This window comes from Arvicanthis niloticus, chromosome 3, assembly GCF_011762505.2.
Source record: "Arvicanthis niloticus isolate mArvNil1 chromosome 3, mArvNil1.pat.X, whole genome shotgun sequence".
NCBI classification, from domain to species: Eukaryota; Metazoa; Chordata; class Mammalia; order Rodentia; family Muridae; genus Arvicanthis; species Arvicanthis niloticus.
In genome coordinates, this window is record NC_047660.1 from 62,380,559 (window position 1) to 62,394,502 (window position 13,944).

The 13,944-nt window shown below is 42.4% G+C and overlaps 1 protein-coding gene across 3 annotated transcripts in view; it reads left to right on the forward strand.

Annotated features, from left to right (window-relative positions):
* Pspc1 (paraspeckle component 1) overlaps window positions 1–13,944 on the forward strand; it is an 86,352-nt gene that overhangs the window by 71,636 nt on the left and 772 nt on the right. Inside the window, exons 9-11 of one of the 3 annotated variants that reach the window (XR_013109348.1) lie at window positions 10,298–10,389; window positions 11,732–12,100; window positions 13,537–13,632. The gene's annotated coding sequence lies outside the window, so the exon portion shown is untranslated. The remainder of the gene's footprint in view (window positions 1–10,297; window positions 10,390–11,731; window positions 12,101–13,536; window positions 13,633–13,944) is intronic. The other 2 variants (XR_013109347.1, XR_013109349.1) reach the window with 2 other exon arrangements.

A 13,944-nucleotide genomic window follows, 5' to 3' on the forward strand; every position in this document is an offset into this window, starting at 1 on the left:
CCCAGTCTGGTCACTGAATTGTTGGGTGGATCTTCTGTCTCCAGAGAGCTTTGCAGAATTCTCAAGTGGGGTTTCATCACCTCTTCATTTCTCCACCCTATAAGCATATCTGTCACCAGTCCTTGTCTTGGATTTTGTCTATCTTTATCAGTACTCAAAATATCTGCACATTCTGGCCAACATTCAGTGCAGTTTGCCCTTTCTTGACAAGTTCCAGATTCATGGATTCTATTAACATTTAAGTTGTAAATACTCAAAATTATTCTGGCTATGTAGAGGGTTATTCATGCTACTCTATAAGCAGCACATTGTAGCTCATGTCTGCAGCATCTAATTAGATTTTAAGTAATCTGTGACTTAAAATCTGTAAGAGGATCATGCGTAGGTTCTGTGCGTAATCCCCAGTGTTTATTATTAGGGGCCTGAACATCAGTGTGTTAGGATGTCTGAGGATTTATAGTATTCTAAGTGATGGCTTTATTTCTGAAACTGATGAGAGGAGAATTTCAGGAGGAAAAAATAGGATTTAATTTTAATAGTGAGTTTGAGTTTCTGAAGGCAAATATGAAGGTTATGTCTATAATTCTGTATCTCAGAAAGTTGAGATAAAGGATTTCAAATTGAAGAGTGGCGTTGACTAAGCTGTGTAGTGAAAAGTGGATGTTTCAGTACCAATAAACGTATGTTACTGAGAGTCTCAGAGTGTACTCATTCAATAAATACTACTGAGCATCTCTGTCTCAGCCTGCGCCAGTAACACGAGACAAAACTTAGTGGGTTCTTTGAGTTTGAGGTCCACTAGTTAGCAAGAGAACTTTGGGGGAAAGCCCATAAAAAGATTGAGCTTCACCATTTTACTAGTTTGTCAGACCAAGAAGAGCCAGTCAAGGATCACTCAGCTTTCAGTAGAAAATAATAAAAGAATAAAGAGGGAACTCTGAGGGGGTAAGTACCAAGGCATCCTTCTTTGAGGCTGGGAAACTAATGACCAGGCTGGCTATCTGGCAGTACACCTTAAAACTGAAAATCACCATCTATGTTCTGTATGTCAGCTCTACAAAATGCAATGGTGTTTGGTGTTGGATTTCCAAGTGTGAAGACTATCGGATGTTATAGAAGTTTCCCAGGCCTACCAACAGTATCTGCAGGAAAGTGGCCTTCTCTTGATTGAGTGTAAAAACTAAGCCAGCCAGGTTTTATAAGCTTATGCATTTGTCTCCTTTTATTTTGTCTGTGTTGAAGATAAGATTCAAACCAGTAGTGGACAGAACTGGCTCTAGGAACTTATCAAATCTGAAGGGTTAATCTGGAAGTTGATCCGCATCCATGCCCTTTGAATGAACGGTTTCCACATGATACACACACTGGTCATCTCATTGTGGAAGCTATAGTAATTGCCAAGACAGGACATGCCATGGAGTCAAGATATGTTCCTCAAGCATATTTGATGAGTCAGTTGGTCCGTTGTAAACATCAACTGAGAAGCTGACAGCCCAGGGATTGTAGCTCAGTGGAGGAGCACTTGAGCAGTGTGCCTGAAGACCCCAGAGGAGGCACGGACCTTAATCTCACTGTGAATGTATATAATTCATAATTTGGTGCTATTTTCAAAACATCCAGATTTGTCTTTTGTTTTTGTTGATGATGATGATTGTTAAAATACTTTGGAGAAGCCAGGCAGTGGTAGCTCACAGTTTAATCCCAACACTCAGGAGACAAAGGCAGGCAGATCTCTGAGTTCCTGGACAGCCAGGACAACATGCACCCTGTTGTGGAAAAACCAACAGAGAATTGGAGAAATCTTCAAGGTCCCTTTCTTTGGTGTTTTCACATGCTTGCTTTCACTGTGGTGTTGGGGGTTGAATCATACGTATCCTGCCGAGCTGAGCCTGCATCCTTGGGCAAGAATTCAGTAGGGGATTTTAAACATTACTAAGAATGAGCTTTTACAAGGATGGTTCTAAGTATTTTTAGGGAGTGTTAATTCTTATTTGCTGATATTTTTCACTTGTCTTCATTGATAACATACACCACACCCCTCTGCATTCTGGAATTAAATTGAAGTTTGCATGTGCACTGCAGAGCACATGGCAGGTTCCTTTTTCTCCCGTCCATTTGGTGGATGTGCCTCACTGTATCTGAAAGGATTTGAGGACTTTTCAAGTTGTATGATTGGTTCATTGTGTTACTTTGCTTTATATTTATATATCTTCTTTGTGCTTTTCCACACAGATAAATGGACTCAACTTAGCTAAAACTGGTTTGTTCCTATGTAGCCAATACATAACATAAATATATTTTAATACTTGTAGTAAAATGATAGATATTCTATCCTTGTATTCTAGAGTGAATAAGGAACAACAGATCTTTAGAGTAGTACCTATAAACTTGATAGATTTTTATGTATAATTCATTGTCTGTTATGTTCCCGTTTCCCAGGTTATTTTATCCTGCCTCTGGTTCCCAACCTCACGCTAGTTTTCCCCTGTACAAGCCTGCCTTTTCTGCTCCAGTTTGAGCTGATTTTTTTCCAGAACAGCTCCCCCTGGAATAGAAGGACTTACGCTATATTAATATTAGGCCTCTTGACTGTTGGAACTGTAAACTTACTTCCTTTCTTTCTCTCTTCCTTTCTTTTCTTTAGCTTTTTTCTCAATAGTTCTTTTCTGCTGGCCTTAGCAGTCACAAAAACAAAGTCATCAGGTACTACAGGAGTAAACAATGTTTAGAAGTAATACAGTGAGTTTGGATTCCTTCAAACATTATTTTACTACTTTGTTAAAAAGCGTTTTAGAGTTAATCATGGTGACATACACCTTGTCCCATGCCCCAGTATTTGGACCCTGAGGCATCATGGTTGTGAGTTGGAGGTTAGACCTTGTCTGAAAGTCTGAAATACAAATGGGCCAAATCTGAAACTTTAGGGCATTGGCATGATGCCACCTGACTGTGAGAGCCAACAGGCAAAGAGGACACATTATGGCTACTGAGTGTCACTCACTATGTATGGAAAGCCTACCTGACTCACTCTTCCTAGCTATGTCGCTTGCCAACTGCGGTGGCAAACTGCAGCCTGGCCTTCACTGGATTTCAGGCCATTTGGGGCTACACAGTTGCTCTCTAAACAAAAACAAAACCAAACCCATGTAATATATGTATATATAAACATCCCTGAATCCCGCCTCACCCAGAATGCCAAAATCTAACATTCAGCTTCCAGGCATTGTTCCAGGGGATGTAAAATTTTAATTTTGTACAAATATTTTATGACTGTCATGCCACACAGATGAAGCAATAAAGGTAATACAGCATTTGGTCAATAACTGGTCTTTCAAAATTGTATAGGGCTTAAGCGTAAATTATAAGGTGCTAGTGTCACATTTGTGAACTGCTTAGGTGAGAAGACAAAGAGGCCAGTGTAATGGTGCACACCTTCATGCCAGCCTGCAGACAACCGGAGTTGAGTTTCAGTGTCACATTGCAAGGACCTGTTTCACAAAAGGAGCTACTAGAAGCGGCTGTGGATTAGGAGTGTCTGGTTCTCTAGTAGGTGTGGGAGACTGACTGAATATAAGCTTTGTTAGTCAGGGTTTGATCTTCTGAAGACCAAGGCAGCTATCATGAGATGGACTACTCTCTCACAAATGATAGGTAGCACACTGACCACAGCAGTGTGGGGAAAAAAAAGTCAGCAAGGGAGCTGCAGAAGTAGAAGGTTAACAGCCTGAGACTTGCCTTCCATATACATGAAGAAAGGAGAACTCAAGTATTCAGAGTGGAATATAATAGGATTTCTGAGCCGGGCAGTGGTGGTGCACGCCTTTGATCCCAGCACTTGGGAGGCAGAGGCCAATTTCTGAGTTCGAGGCCATCCTGGTCTAGAGTGAGTTCCAGGATATCCAGGTCTATATAGAGAAACCCTATCTCAAACAACAACAAAATAAGATTACTCTTGTTAGGTGTTTGCTTGGTATGAATACCTACATGTCATTTTTCAGTTGGTTATGTCTGTTTTGGGTGGTGTATATGACCAGATAGCCCCTTCCTCATAGGACATGCTGGGATCTGGGAAGTCAACACAAAGCTATAGGAATCCTTATTAAGCCTGGGAAACTAGATAGATATAGTTCCATTGTTAGGGACCATTAGAAGATTCTTGGCAAAGTAGTCATGCTAATGAAGTCATGCACAGTGATTGGTGCCTCTAGTCCCACCTAGTTGGGAGGATAAGGCAAGAGTTCAAAGCCAGTGGCTTGGTGCCATGCCTGAAGACCTGAGTCTTAATTTCTGTGTGTCCCCTGTTCTGGAAGGAAAGAAGTGACTTCCCCAACTTGTTCTCTGACACACCTACTTGTGTGTTAAAAACACTTAAACACTTAAAGATATTTGGATCTGTCTTTCAGATAATGAGCAATTGGGGGGGTTTTTTTGGAGTGTCCCAGATTACACAGACCAGAGTTATAACACAGCAGCTAGAATTTGAAAGTAGAGGAATCAAGACCTGCCAGTTGGCATGGAATGGTAGAGCACATGAGAGTGCACAAGGGCCTAGGTTGGAGCACAAGCAACAGAGCATTGTGGGTTAGTTAGTACTGAGTTATTTAAAGCTCAGGACTTGAGTTAACTGGCTGTTGGGCATCTTTGTGAATCAAAGGGTGTTTGGCTTTTAAAATTAAAATTAAGTTAATTAAGATCAGTGTCAGGATAGAAGGCTCTTAAGACATTTAAAAGTATATGCCACATAAAAACTGCTGCCTACAGGAATTGTTAGTGGTCATAAGTAAAAGTAGTAGCAGTTGGGCTGGAGAGATGGCTCAGGTGCTAAGAGTATTTACTGTTCTTGTAGAGAAGCCCAGTTCAGTTCCCAGCATATGTGTGTCACCTCAAAAACACCTCCTAGAGATCTAGCAGCCCCTTTTTGTCCCTCTGTGAATTGCACTGATGTGTACAAATATCTGCTTACATATATATAAACAGCAAGAATTTTTAAAAAGGTAACTGTGTACCTTTTATCCATCCTAGCACTTGCGAGCCAGAAGCAGGAAGATCTCTGAGTTCCAGGGCAGCCTGGTCTACCTGGTTATACTTATCTTTTTAGAAAAAAACAAAAACAAAGAACTGAAAATAAATGTCTTCTAGAGGCATAAGCTTGAGGCCATCATGGGATGCGCTGTGAGACTGTACAAAATGTAACATAATCAAACAAGCTAGACTAGAGAGTACTGACAGCAGGACTTGTCCCCTAGACAATGAGAAGTGAGGTTGGAGCTCTCCATAATTACAAGAAAGGAAACACAAATGAGAAACAAGATGGCATTAACTTTGAGAACCAGAGTTCTTGCTTCTTAGTCATTTCTAAGAGGAAACCGGAAACTGTTTGGAAGGCTTGAAGTCTCAGGCTCAGTTCCTCTGCTCTGGTCTGAGCAGCATGATCCTCCTCTGATGGTTGAGGCTTCTCTGTCCACAGTCTCTCTCCAGCATTAGATTGTGGCCCTTCCCAAAGCTTCTAACTCCTGTCTGTTGGATTGAATGATTGCTGACTACTATTGGACAGTTTTTGGCCCCCTGCTAACGATGTCCTCCTGGGGCACAGAGACCTCATGTCAGTGCTGACTGCACTTTTATTGAATTGGTGAACAACAGGCAGGTGACATTGGGATTATTACCGTAATCTAAATGGGATTTTGGGGGTGGGCATATAACTGATTGTGACTTAAATGGAGCTCAGTGAAGATGAAGGATGCCATGAGTGACAGGAGGTGTCGTGCTGTTTGTACAGAGCCTGCACTGGGAAAGACACTGAAGGCCTCAGCATCAGTCACATAGAGGCAGAGAAATTTGAGATGGGAAGTTTAATTTTAGATTTTTATTATACTTGATTTTTGTGTATTCTTTAGTATAGTTTGTGTGAGATGTAATTGCTTTAATTTGCTGTTAACAAAGAGGATGACTGAAATTCTGTCACCCAGGCTGGCTTTGTATTTATAATCTGCTTCAGCCTCCAAGGTAGCTAGGATTGCATCCTGTGTCTGGAGGCCCAGCAGCTTACTTCCTCCTCAGCTTTTTATACCCTGCCCAGCTGCCCACTGACAGAGATTATGGAGTTGGATAAGTAAGTCATGCTCATACATCCACAGTTGATCCTATGAAATTATGGCTGGTTTACTGGGAAGGACCAACCATGGCAGCTACTTGACTATTGAAAATGTTCACTGAGAGCTGATGGGTTGTGCACGCCAGGGTGGACTTGCTGGTTGGTCCTGTGAGCATCCTACCTCAGCACGGTCCGTGTAACACCTGTGTCATCACTCACTCAGGCTAACAGTCGACATGAAGGCTTCCGATAGTGCTACAGTTGGACAGTTTGTAGTGCACATGACTTAACATGACACCTGGCAAATGCTTTTCCTCAAGGCTTGATTTTCATGTCATCTGCAGAGGTGCTATTTTAAATAAATGATGAGAGAAGCCTAAATGTTATTCGATATTTGCTAATGTCTTTAACTTTTTTTTTTTTTTTTTGGTTTTTCGAGACAGGGTTTCTCTGTGTGGACCTGGCTGTCCTGGAACTCACTCTGTAGACCAGGCTGTCCTGGAACTCAGAAATCCTCCTGCCTCTGCCTCCCAAGTGCTGGGATTAAAGGCGTGCGCCACCACCGCCAGTCAAACTACTTTTTTTTTTTTTTTTTTTTTTTTTCCCCATGAGACGTGGGAGGAGACAAACCGGAAGGAGCAGGATTCCAACTGGCTGGTATAGAGAGAGCACAGAGGGCCCTGCGCCCTCTGCAGGCGGCTGCCTTACGCCCTGCCCCACCGCCGGTTCGCTGTCTTTAACATTTTTAATAAAAAAAGATTTGTTTTTCTTTTATGTGTATGAGTTTTGTCTGCATGTATGTACATGCAGTCACATATGCCTGTTGCCAAGGCGGCCAGAAGGATTCATACCTGTGTCCACAGCCTCCTGTGGGTGCTGGGAACAGAACCCAGGTCCTCGGTAAGAGCAGCAGTGCTCTTGACCACTGAGCCATCTCTCTAGCCTCACATGCCTTTTAATTATTTTATATATTTTATTGTTTTGCCTGCATGTATGTCTGTATAAATATGTTGGTTCCCAGACAGTTGTGGGCTGCCATGGGGGTTCTGGGAATTGAATCTTTCTGCTCTGGAAGAGCAGCCAGTGGTCTTACCTACTGAGTTATTTCTCTAGCCCCTTTCATGTCTATATTAGGTGGTTTATGTATTAAATAAGGAGCTGACCTTTTGTAGATGGTAACAGTTTACTTGAAAATTGAACTTTTAAAGAAAACAGTGCAGCTATCTGAGTTCATCATCCTCAAACCAAAGGTGTACTTACTGTTCCTGGTTTGCTACTGCCTGCTTGTTTCCTCCCACAGGGATAGGCTTGCTCCGAGGAGCCTGAGCTGCAGGCTTGGTGGCTTGCATGGTAGGACACTGTCTTAGAAAGCAAAGTAAAAATATATCACTGTGGTCCAGCCCATCCTTGATGGTCCTCTTATTACCTCCCTTGACTGGCCTTTTACTTTGACATGTGTAAGAAACTACACAGAAGATGGTGGATGTTTCTTTTGGAATGCTTCCTGGAGCTAGGCTTTGTGGCACATCCCTGTCATCCTAGTTTCTCCAGAAGCTCAGGCAGGAGGATCACTGCTTCAGGTCTGCGTTCCTTCTGAGCTAGTTCAGGGGGAATTTGAACAACTTAGTTTCCAGGAAGAGAAGGATGTGATGCTCAATAGTAGATTTTGAGGCCCTCAGGTCAGTCCCCTGCATCTGGTATCTGCTACCCACTAGGGCGGGGGCAGGGCAGTTACTTCAAATTCGTCACTGGCCTGGCCTACATTCTGTGTTCTAGATTAGGGCTGTATAATCTATGTCTCAAAAGCACAAAGGAGCCGGGCGGTGGTGGCGCACGCCTTTAATCCCAGCACTTGGGAGTCAGAGGCAGGCGGATTTCTGAGTTCAAGGCCAGCCTGATCTACAGAGTGAGTTCCAGGACAGCCAGGGCTACACAGAGAAACCCTGTCTCGAAAACTGAAGCCAAAAAACAAAAACCAAAAGCACGAAGTGAAAAGAAGAGGGAAATTCTGTAGAAACAGGGTGAGCAAGGCTGAGGTTTTCAGCGCCTCCCTTCCCACTATTGCACACATGTGCATGCAGAGCAGATGTACATAGGAAAGTTTTAAAGGTATTAAAGATAAATTTCCCCTAGAAAAGATTCTAGATCACTCTTACTGTGTCTGTTATAAATGCGAAGGGACATAGTTGTGAACACTGGGCTCTATGTCTCTCTTGTGTGTCTATTTCCTAATAAGTCCTCTTGAAATGTGCATTGCTTGGGAAAGAATCCCTGCAGTTGGGTAGGGAGCAACTGTGGAATGCCATTGTTTTGGGCTAGACAACTGCAGATATCAGGAAATGTCACCATTTATTTAGGTTACTTTATAGCAGCAATTTTTCAGTGTTTCCTTTAAATACCCTTGCGTTTTTTACTGTTCGTGTAAGTATGAATAACTCAGCCTCCATAGTATTGAGATGTAGATATTATCTGTTTTACTTAGGCCTTCCTTAGCTTCTGATAGATTTAGAGTCTTAGGTAACATGTGTTATATCTGATACATGGTAGAAAATCCTATCATTTTCTACCACCTAGAAGCCCTGAGAATGGCACATTGGTAGAGACTGCCTGTTTTCTTAGGAATATGGTATCTTTAATATTCTTGTAGTCATGAGTATGCCTGGTACTGTATATCTGAGGATATGAAACTGCCTTGTGTAATCCTTTAGTGTGCGTAGAGATTCCCTCTTCCTCATACTTTGTTAATACAGTTTCTAAATGTGATTTATAGCACATAAAACCATGCTCTCTATAAATTGCTATGGTTTCTTTAAATCATCAAGGTACATTAGTAGGCCTGTGAATCCCCCGTGTGCATATCCAGAAATCTGTAAGCCTTTTTTTCATGAGTAATCCATCCAAAATTACGGTTTGGGGCACTATTTCTTATGTCAGGTTTAAGAGCTGAGCAACATTTTTATTCTGCACCGTTTAGGTAGATAGAGTTCCAGTATTTTGTGGTTATTATGTACTTCCTAAGTTCAAGACCAGACTGATGTACTGAGTGAGTTCTGGGACAGCCATGGCCACACAGAAAAAACGGTGTCGCAAACACTTGCCATTCCCACTCCCCCACAAAAAAAACAAAACAAAACAAAAAAACGGAAGCTACATCTGATAGTTGTGTTTTCTTACATTGCTTTTGTATCCTACCTTATTAAAATTCACACCTTTCTTATTTAAAAATCACTTTTGTGCTCTCTGGGGAACATCTAAATGGGTGTGGCCTTAGCACAAGAAGAGAAAGTGTAGATACAGTATGAAGATTTTTATATGGTGCTTTATCGTTTTCAAAAATGCAGTTGGGTGTTCTGTATGCATGTACTGTTGGTACACATGTGTGCCCAGTACCCATGGAAGCTAGAATGCATTTGGATCCCGGAACTGGAGTTTATAATCAGTTGTGAACAACTGTCTGGGTGCTGAGACTTGGACCTGTCAGAATTCTGTTGCTCTTAACGTATGAACGCCTATCGGGACAGTTTTAAAGTTGTGTGAAGGGACCAGTGATCTGTGAGAGAACTATGATAGACTTAGTTAAGAAGTGTTTCTTACCACTGAGATGGCACTGTGATAAAGGCATCTCTTGCCAAGCGTGAACCCACCTGAGTGTGATCTCTGTAGAAGAGAATGTCTTCCCAGAGGCTGTCCTATGACATGCTCACACCCTCACAGACACACAATGTAAATACTTTTCAGTTGCTACCAGATTTGAAGATCTTTTAGAATTTAGGATGTAAAATAATTCCAAAATATGAAATTAGTCTAAATCTTAATTCAGCCAGTGTTCTTAGAATACATTGGGAGTGTTTTGGATCAAAAATTACCCTCAGAATAAAAATAACTCTTCAAAATAAAAGTAGGCCATGGGGGCTGAAGAGATGGCTCAGTGGTCTAAGAGCACTCACTGATGGCTCATCCAGAGGTCCTGAGTTCAATTCCCAGCATCCACATGGTGGCTCATAACCATCTGTAATAGGATCTAATACCCACTTCTGGTGTGTCTGAAGACAACTACAGTGTACTCACATTCATAAAAAAAAATCTTTAAAAAGTAGGCCAGCAATACAAAACTGCATCTTACTAAAGTGTTGATTACTGTTGGAAACTTGAGACCGGTTACAATGTCTGAGTTTTAAAGGTCTAAAATTTTTCTATCCCTAGGTTGTTAAGACAACGTGAATCTGCTGAAGCCACTGGTCTGATACAGAAGAGTTTTAAGAGCCAGGCGTGCTGGGCTCACACTGCTGTACTCGGTCAGTTGGAGTCTCTTCTGTTTAGAAACGGAGCTGCAGCTGCTTACAGTTCTGAATTGTCCAGTTCTGACTGTGCTTTCTAGAGCTGCCAGGGGTAATAGCACCAGTGGTAGTGTTTGGTTTGGGACAGAGTATTAATTGTGTATCTGACTGTATTGTCACAACTATTCACGGACTTCCCCCTCCACCTTTATGTACACAAGTGTTTTGCTTGCATGTGTATCTATGGATCACGTGCCCAGTGACTCCAGTTGCTAGAAGGCATTGGATTCCCTGGGATTCCCTGGGCTCTCTGGAAGAGCAGCCAGTCTTTTACCAGAGCCATCCTCATCTCTTAATCCCTTTGCCTCAGCCACTGAGTGAGTGCTGGGTATCAGGTGTGTGACACGTAGATCCTGTCCTATGTGTCTGGTGCTTCTGTGGCTTTGCACAGGCAAATGTCCAGTCACTGAAGTACACCTTGGGCAGTTGCAACAGTCGCTCACTATGTAGCCTGAAACTCTGAGACCAGTCTGGCCCCTAGTTCACCTCACTTCTGCTTCCCAGTACTGGGATTAACGGAATGTGCCACACTACCTGGCCTGATGTTGTGTTGTTGGACAGTTTTTAGAGTTTGAGCTGAAACCTTACAACTAACTCTTGTGTCCAAGAGGTTTTTTGTTTGTTTTTAATTCCAGGACAGTGGACTAAATAGAGAGACCCTATTTTAAAGAAAGAAGGAAAAAAAAAGTATAGGTGTTTTCCTTTTTTTTTTTTTAAATTAAAGGCAGGATCCTTGGTAACCTGCTCTTGGGTAGATGAGTTCACTGGCCCCAAGGATGAAGGCCAGGGAAGTTGCCCAGGGAAGTCCCCGTGAGTTAAGAGGAGAGGAGGTAAGGGGAGAGAGAAAGGGGCATGCATGTGTACCGAGAAAGAAGAGAGAGCCCTTCCAGTCTTGAGATCAATACATGCATGGGTTTTCTTCGGGTGCAGACACACTCTAGGTTGCTGTCTATGATGAAGCTCTCATGTGTAGCCCTCAGCTCCTGAAGGGTTGCTTCACGGTACTCATGTATCAAGTGGGTGGCTAGTAGTCCACCGTGTGGCTTGCCTTGGCTAAAACAGCTGCACCTTCTAAGTACTTGAAGTGGTTGTCTGGAAAGCTTTCGCTGTGGTAGCATCTTTCTCTGCTAAGACTCCAAAGTTATCACGAAGTCCACACTTCTGTTTCCATATCGATGTGCGTGGGTAGGTAGGTTGGGGTCAGGAATGTTTAGTGAGGCCTAGAGGAGGGAAGGGTCTTCTTTCAAGAGCACTCACACTCATGATCTCTCACACATCTCTCATCTCTCTAACTCCATAGTGTCTTCAAATGGATTTTTTCTGACAACACCACTGCTTGGCCACGCTGCTCTAGCTGCTAGCTTTAGCACTCCTGTCAGCCCCAAATCTACCACTGTTACCTTACGTTCCTAGTATATGTTAGATATAGTGGCTTCTTCCTCCTCCCATCTGCTTAGGAAAGACTCATAAATTTTCTGTTTTGAAAACAGAAAATGGCAAAACCACTGGTACTTGTATCCTGCCCACCTGTCCTGTTCTGGATGCTTCAGGTGTGGTGCCGTGGAGCAGCAATGATGGTGTTGCCTGAGACCTGATATGCACTTCTACAGGCATGACACGGGGACCTGATGACTCCAAACGTCCATTTTAATGAGACCCTGGAAGACCGGTGGGCACATAGTTAAGGAAACACCGTGTGTTTTCGGTATCTGTTGGTGTGCTCTTAGCAGTCCTACTGAGGACTCCTTGCGGTTTGATACTCTGCTACCTGGCCTTCAAACAGTTGGCCTTGTCCTACATTTAAAATTTTAAAGCCCTTTGGGCGATTATGGTTTAAGCAACTGTTCAAATATGCTTTAGAGTAAGTTTATACATTCTGTGGTTATCTCACTGGATTTAAATTTTCAAATAGCTGTATGTTTAGATGCTTCATTAAGTAAAATTTGAAGTAGTAATCTGAATATATAAGATCTATGTACATTGGCTGTGTATGTCAGAATCAAAGCTGTGGCACCGTGTGGCCTTAAATTTTTTCCCCTCCCTGGTATGGGGGTTTTGAGAAAGGGTTTTTGTGTAGGCCTGGCTGTCCTAGAGCCAGCTCTATAGAATAGAATAGAATAGGCTGGCTGTGAAGTCAAAGAAGTCTATCAGCCTCTGCCTCCTGAGTGCTGGAATTAAATGTGCTACCATGTGGCATTCAGAGAGGGAGAAAGTAAGTGTACTTGGCATTAGTTAAAGCACTTGCTTTATAATACAGATTTTTTTTCCTTGTAAGTGGAAACATGGAAATGGGTTAACCACAGAAAGATATGTAAACCAAGTTTAATTACTAAAATGATAAATGTACTATTAATGTAACATGAACCTGCCTTCATTATAAACTTACAACATTGCCATTTCAGTGGGTGTGGTGAGTCATTTCTTATAATCCCTGCAGCATTCAGTGGGCTGATGCAGTGGCAGTTCTGTGAATTCAAGGCCAGCCTGTGCTATATGGGATTTCCCAACTAGCCTAGGACACTTTGCAAAAACTTGGTTTAAAGAAAAAGCAGGTCTTGTAGCAAGAGTTGGAGATTCTCTGTGCAACTGAGGACAGTCTGGTTATATAGTGAGCTCCCAAGACAGCCAGGGCTTAAAGGAAAAGAGAAATTATCTTAAGGTATGTTGTATATATATGCAGTGGATTAGACAATGCCTAAATAGGAAAAATGTTATCAACTGTTTAAGGCTTGCTACTTGGTGATTAGGGCTGAAACCTCTTAAAAAGTACAGAGAGAGACAGTACACAGTAACTCAAGCATGGTAGAGTTTGCCTATAATCCTGAGTCAGGATTTGAGGCCAGCAGGGCTGTTAAAAAAGGATGGCTAGGCAGCGGTGGCGCACGCCTTTAATCCCAGCACTTGGGAGGCAGAGGCAGGTGGATTTCTGAGTTCAAGGCCAGCCTGGTCTATGAAGTGAGTTCCAGGACAGCCAGGGCTACACAGAGAAACCCTGTCTCAAAAATAAACAAAACAAAACAAAAAAGGACAAAATGCAGGTGTATATATATGTGTGTATACATGTGTATCATTCCTATTTACTGATGAAAGCTTTCTCTCTTCCAGGTTACAGCATGCGTTGAGGAGAGACTCCTAATGACACAAAAGCAGCAGACCTTATCAGCACAACTTGTCTGTTGCCACAGGACGCACATTTCTATGGTAGAGGATTTGTTGTGTATGATGTATGTGAGAATGGAAGTCCTGGTAGGGAAGGGGGGACAGAATTGCCCCCAGCCATGTGGCAAGCTAGTTCAATCTCATTTGAAGTCTCCCAGACTCCCAGAGTCATTATTCTCTGAACAAATCGGCCAGGAGGAAGAGTCTAACTACATTTCTATAGTTAAGTTGAGAAGAACATTTTAGTTTTATAGTAACATTTTAGTTGTAAATGTTTTACACCTGATTTGTAAAGGTTTCATGTTGTAGTCATGTAGACCCTTGAGCTCAATGTGGCCAGCCTGAATACAAACT